This window comes from Eretmochelys imbricata, chromosome 1, assembly GCF_965152235.1.
Source record: "Eretmochelys imbricata isolate rEreImb1 chromosome 1, rEreImb1.hap1, whole genome shotgun sequence".
Lineage (NCBI taxonomy): Eukaryota > Metazoa > Chordata > Testudines > Cheloniidae > Eretmochelys > Eretmochelys imbricata.
In genome coordinates, this window is record NC_135572.1 from 296,472,574 (window position 1) to 296,479,017 (window position 6,444).

The following is a 6,444-nucleotide window of genomic DNA, read 5'->3' on the forward strand; positions in this document are numbered from 1 at the left end:
TGTATTTTCCACTGAATGCATCCGATTAAGTGAGCTGTAGCCCACAAAAACTTATGCTCCAATAAATTTGTTAGTCTCTAAGGTGTCACAAGTACTCCTTTTCTTTTTGTGGATACAGACTAACATGGCTGCTACTCTGAAACCTGCTGATAGTAAAGGGGCACCATTTTAAGGTTGTGGTGGTGTTGCATTGCCCCATACATGGTACTTGCAGCACAGTCCAAATTTAGCCTGAACAGACCTTACCAGGACACTGTGAAACTGACTATACACAAAGTGCCATCAAGACAAAAAACTGAACAAACTAGAAAAAAGTAGAGGAGACTCTCCCCCCCACACACACACCCTAATCTCTTGGTTTTCGTAATCCTACTTGTTAGTTTATACAAACTTTTCAGACAGAAATGTGATTTTTCAAGTTGACATTGTGCCTTTAGCTGTGATCCTAAGTTTCTGCCCACCTGGAGAGGAATGCAGGACTCCTGGCCTCCTACGGAATTCCAGACTGACTGTCACAAGTCTGGGGTAAAGCAGGACTTAGATGGTGGCCATCTTAATAAAAAGTGTAAACACTTTTGCAACCCAGCTTTCAGGAAATATTACTCTACAGCCAACCTTAGATCTTTCATATATTCTGGAAACTTGACAAATCATTATCAATCAAGCAGTTTGTGCTCCAAAAAGACCCCAGAAGAAAGTATGTTTCCAGAATCGCCTGCAAGTGGTCTGGTCCATTCGCAAGCAGGGGACACAAAAATAATTTATTCCTGTCTCTCCCTATTTGGGAAATCGTGTTCACCCTCAGATATAGAAACACCTAAAAAGAACATCTGGTGGAAAAATGTCTGCAGAGATACACCCTGCTGTTAGCAGGAGGAGGGATTTGTATGGTTTATTTTTAAGTTGGAACAATTACCACATATTTGTACCCCTATAACAGATGCTTTCACAAGAGCAAAATAAAGCTGACACATTCATGGAACACCACCAAGGACTGGAAAATTATTCTTTAGAGCCCCTCAAACAAGACACTGGGAGGTTCTGTTGAGCTCAGGCCTGGAGTAACTCTCATGTTCAGTCTATCCACCTGTTAATTGGAAGGGATAGCTAGATGCACAAGAGAACTCAAGTACTCAGAACTGTTTTGTGTAGCATAAGGAAGCTCAATGGCTCTGTCATACACAGAACACAAGAGCGCATCAAACTATAGTTAAACATTATAGGCCTATATTTCTTCATACTAGTGGGGTGAGTCTGTAATGAGGTTCGCAAAAAGAAAAGGAGTACTTGTGGCACCTTAGAGACTAACCAATTTATTTGAGCATGAGCTTTCGTGAGCTACAGCTCACTTCATCGGATGCTGTTGCTCACGAAAGCTCATGCTCAAATAAATTGGTTAGTCTCTAAGGTGCCACAAGTACTCCTTTTCTTTTTGCGAATACAGACTAACATGGCTGTTACTCTGAAACCTGTAATGAGGTTGAGGACCCATACCTTAAAAGGCTCAAAGTGAGCAATGCACTTGAACTATATAGAAAGATGTAGTCTGCTGTTAACCATGAATATCCCGTTAACGCCCGAATTTTTGACCTGTAATAAAAGGAATATTTCATTTGTAGAAAAAGTAAAAATAAAGTGAATGATGAGGCAGCTGGTAACATAGAATTAACTGCAGCACTGTAGTGCACTATTAGAAATCCACAAAATAAATGCATATTTACCCACCTTTTCTGACCCTGCCTCCGGCATTCAGTAATATAAACAGAGCAACTCAGGATTTATTGTGAAGATGGCAGTTAAACAAGATGAATAACAGATGCTGCTTAGTTTACTAAGATTTTAATTTTTTTTATTTTGTTTTCCTTTACTTTTAATGCTTAAATTGGCTAGAGAATTCATATTGAATAGGGTTAATTTAATGGCTATTTTAAATATACATATATATATGAACACCCTCAATTTTAAATCTAGATGGACTCCAAAAATCTGTCATACTTGCTTCTAATAACAGGAACACAGAAATATAGGAATTGCCAAATTACCAGACTGGATCAGAACAGCGATCAACCTACTCCAGTAATCTGTCATCGACAGTGACCAGTACCAGATGCTTCAGAACAAAGTTCAAGAAACCCTAGTTATGGTGTACAGTGCCCCAGGGAAAGTTTACTCCTATTTCCCAATAGTGTAGGTTAGCTTATGCCCTACAGCATGTTAAGGGTTTATATCCCTTCCAAAATTCCTCAGGGTATTTCTTTTAATGTATAATTACTATTATAACTTGGATATTCTTAGTGTCCATAAATGTCTAATAGTTTTTGGACTCCTTCTCAGTTTCTGACCTCAGTGAAGATTGCAGTGAGTTCCACAGGCTAGTTTTCCATTGTGTGAAAATATAGTTCCCTTTACAAGATTTGAATTTGCCTTTCGATTTCACTTAATATCCCCTTGTTCCCACAGTGTGAGACAGGGTAAACAGAAGTTCTCAGTCTACCTTCCCTGTACCATTCATTGTTTTCTACACATTTATCAGGTCCTCTCATTCATCTGAGCTAGGATTTTCAAGGGAGCCTTGGAAAGTTAGACACTGAAATTCCATTGAAATTCAATGAGAGTTGGGCACCTAACTCCTGGGGCTCTTCTGAAAATCCTAGCACATCTCTCTAGTAAAACTGCCAATCTTTTCAATATCTTTACATATCAGAGTTTATCCATGCCTCTCGGATCAATCACAGCACCCATGCCTGAACTCCCTCTATTTCTGCTTTATCCTTATCCGATCTGCACATAATATTCCAGATGAGGGCATACATTGGCATTATTTTACTCTCCATTCCATATGAATCCTAACATTTTGTTCGCTTTTTAACCCTTGTGGCTGCACAGTGAGTGGAGGTCTTCCCTGAGCTGGCTGCAGTAATATTCTGCTCCTTTTCCTGTTAATACAGAATGCACGTAGGTATATGACTAGATGAAATTACTTCATGAATTGTGAAAAAAATCTTCGGTGTAAAGGTTGGCTAAAACATGGGTGTTTAAATACATATTAGATCAAAATGTGATAGTGTACCTACTTTATACAATTTAATTGAGTTGTAGTAAGGGCACTTAAGTGTAGTGATGAAAGCAAAGTAGCTACTTCTCTCAGGAGAAACCTTGCTATATTGCAGTTAAAGAGGAAGACAGCAGAGTCTTCTTCATAGCTTCTGCTAAAGATTTTATTCCTCCATTAAGTGCAGAATTGGATCCTCTGATTGAAACCATATTGTACAAACACTGCAAATAGTACTCACACAAGTAGTCAACGTACCAACATTAGCTGCATTCCACATCACTACTCTAACTGATTTCAATAAGACTTCTTGTGTAAATAATGTTGCACATGTGTAGAAATGTTTGAAGGATTGGGCCCTAATCTACTAATTTAGGGAGTACCACATTATCAGTCACAAAACTCTGGAACTGCTAACTTAATCAGCACTCATTTCTGAAGCATTTCTCATAGTCTGACTTGATTCTGCCTTGCAAAACTCCACACATGCATGGTAAGTAAATTTTTTGGGGGAAACAAGCAAATAAAATATTGCTTTCATTAAAATATTGTAAGTTCAGGTTAGTAGAATTTGTGCCTCCGCTGGTAAATTTTCATAACAATTTTGCAAGCATGACTCAAATGCAAAATGTATTCATAGCCAAGGAAGAATGAGTAACTTGCACCAAGTTCCTTGATATTGCTTACATATCAGTTCCTCAGTTCCATACCCTTGCATGACAGTTGCTCTTAAATGTTCTACAAGTGTTGGTTGAAGATTTTTTTAAAATGCCCAAAGAGCAATAATTGTTGCCTCAAAGAAGGCAATAACCGCCAGACATACAGCCCAAGACTCCCCCCCCCCCCGCTTTAAATATGTTCCCGTTAGGCTCCAAAATACATGACCCAATTTTTCAAAAATGAAACTGATGGGTGAAAAACTGGGCCACTTACTTAGGAACCTCAATAAGGATTTAGGGCTCTGATCCTGTTCCTATTGAGATCAACAGCAATGGTAACCTTGAGTTCAGGGATGCAAGATAATGCCCTATGTGCCTAACTTAAGCACCCATTCTTTCAAGTCTCATCCCTAATATTTCAATAAATACTTTGTCCTTCTACAGCACAATCTTCCAAAGTTTCACAGACAAGTTCATCATCACATGCCCTTCTTAGCTAAGATATATCCCCATTTTACAAATAGGGAAACTAAGGCAGAGAGAAATTAAGCAACCTGCATAAAGGAAGTCTGTGCCAAAATAATAATAATATATAGGTCTTATAAAGAGAAGCCAGTGTTTTAACCACAAGACTATCCTCCCCCTACTTTGAATTTCATATCAACACACAACAAACATTTGGAGGATGCACTGGAGTTTTAAGTGCTCACCAGCTACTAGTAGGCTGGCCCAGATCATAGGAGAAGCTTGGTTTCCTTTCATGACATATGAGCCTGATTCTGCACTCATGCAACATCTGGAACTCAAGCAGGGCCTTATTTACAGCAAAATACCTGTTTCCTACCCTTATGGCTTTAAAGGAATCCTGTGCATTGCTAAAAGCACATCAGGGATTACCATCCAGCTTATTGTGTGGCCAGAGGAACCCAGGCCAAGAAACCTCTCTCTCCCACAGAAATTGCCCATCCCCAATGGGTTTTGCCTCCCCCAAACACCCTCCCAATCGCTAGCCCCTGGTCCTGCTGCTCCCCCTCCCAAACATGGCTGATGGCTCCTTCCTTGCCCCACCCCACACCAGACTCCCAGCCCTGGCCTCTGCTGCCTCCCTGCCCCCCTCCCCCATGATCCCCATGATGATCATCCCCAGTGTCCCAGGCAGCACCTCCCTGCTCCCCTTCCTCCCTCCCCTGAGCCCTCCCATTTTGCCCTGTCACTGCAAGAAAGAAGCTCCCTTCTTATTCACCAGCAGTTGCAGGCAGAGCAACTCCAGGGAGCTCAGGCAGCCAGGCTACTCTCATCCAGGCACATACCTGAGCACAGCTGGTGGGCAGGACAGGACAGGGACAGCTTCCCCCTGCCCCCTCTGGAATGTGCCTCCCCCAAGGCATCTGGGGAGGGGCAAGTGACCATTCATGTGATCTGCCCCTCCCTAGTGTCGCACTTGGGAAGAGAGTCTAATACAAGATATTCCCTCACCCACCTTGTCAAACTAAAAGGATATGACCAAAAACTTGGTCCATGTCAGGTAATGGGGGCAGTAACTGCATTTAAGTCACCCAGCGTCACAAGATTATCCTCTGGAGTGACAACGTGTACTAGAGATTCCAGTTGATCGCAGAAATGATCTTTGACTAAATCAGCAGATTCCTCTGTCGGCGGATAGACTACTATGACAGCAAGGTGACCGTGCTGATGTTTAAGACATGCAATAAGTAGTTGAGAAGACCCTGGGGTCCAAGCTATCAAGGAGGACTTGGCCTTGCCTTGCAGTAGTAATGCTACCCCATGTAAGTGGTTGGGACCACCAGAATACAGAAGTAATGAATCTCCCACCTTATGGCATCCATGACCTATCAGCCTTGCTTCCCATTAGGCCTGCAATTGACATGCCAAGATGGTCCATTTTGCATGAGACAGCAACCTGATGACCATGCCTGTAAAGAGTTGCAATATTCACAATTGCAATTTTGATGGATTGGCAGAAATGCCAGCAATGATTGAATATATTGTCACAGTCTCCTGCAGGCACAGTATCCTGTGCCTGCCAACATCAGAGGACACACATCCCCAGGGGGGCTTTAGTGTGAGCTCATCACAAGTGCACGGGGGAAGATGACATCAGGAGGCCATTTGCCGCTGATAGTAGAGCAGTGGCTTTAACCCTGGTGCTGAGCACAAAGTATTCGTGTTGATCAAAAGCAAGAGCAAACAATTGTCCCAAAGAATATCTCATCCCACTTCTTAGCATATGCGCAACATGCCTCAGGCGGCATCTGACCAGGATTCGTCACCGAATTTGGTCCGCTGCTTGGATCACTAGGTTCCTCAGCTTGGGACAGGTACTGACAGGGAGTGCGACATGAACTCTGATTCATACCCCCCACCTCGTCCCACTGGGATGAGACAGAGGTGCAGTAACACAAAGCTTTTCCTGGTCTACCAGTACTGGCTTCACACTATGAGTCCCAAGCCGCTGAGTCTTTCTTGGCGACTTCCTTCACCTTGGGTAGGTGGGCACAGCTGCTGCCCTGCATCTTTGCTGACTGTGTTAGCCATCATTTTCAGGGTTCTCGTTGGACCTGTCCACCTTGCATAATGCCCAAGGCGATATTTGAGACCAGCCTTCATTGCTGATGGCATAGCTCTGATGAGCAATCCCCTACTTCAGATGCTACACTCCTCCACCACAATGAGGTGGAGGTCAGACAATTTATATAGTTGGTATGATCACTA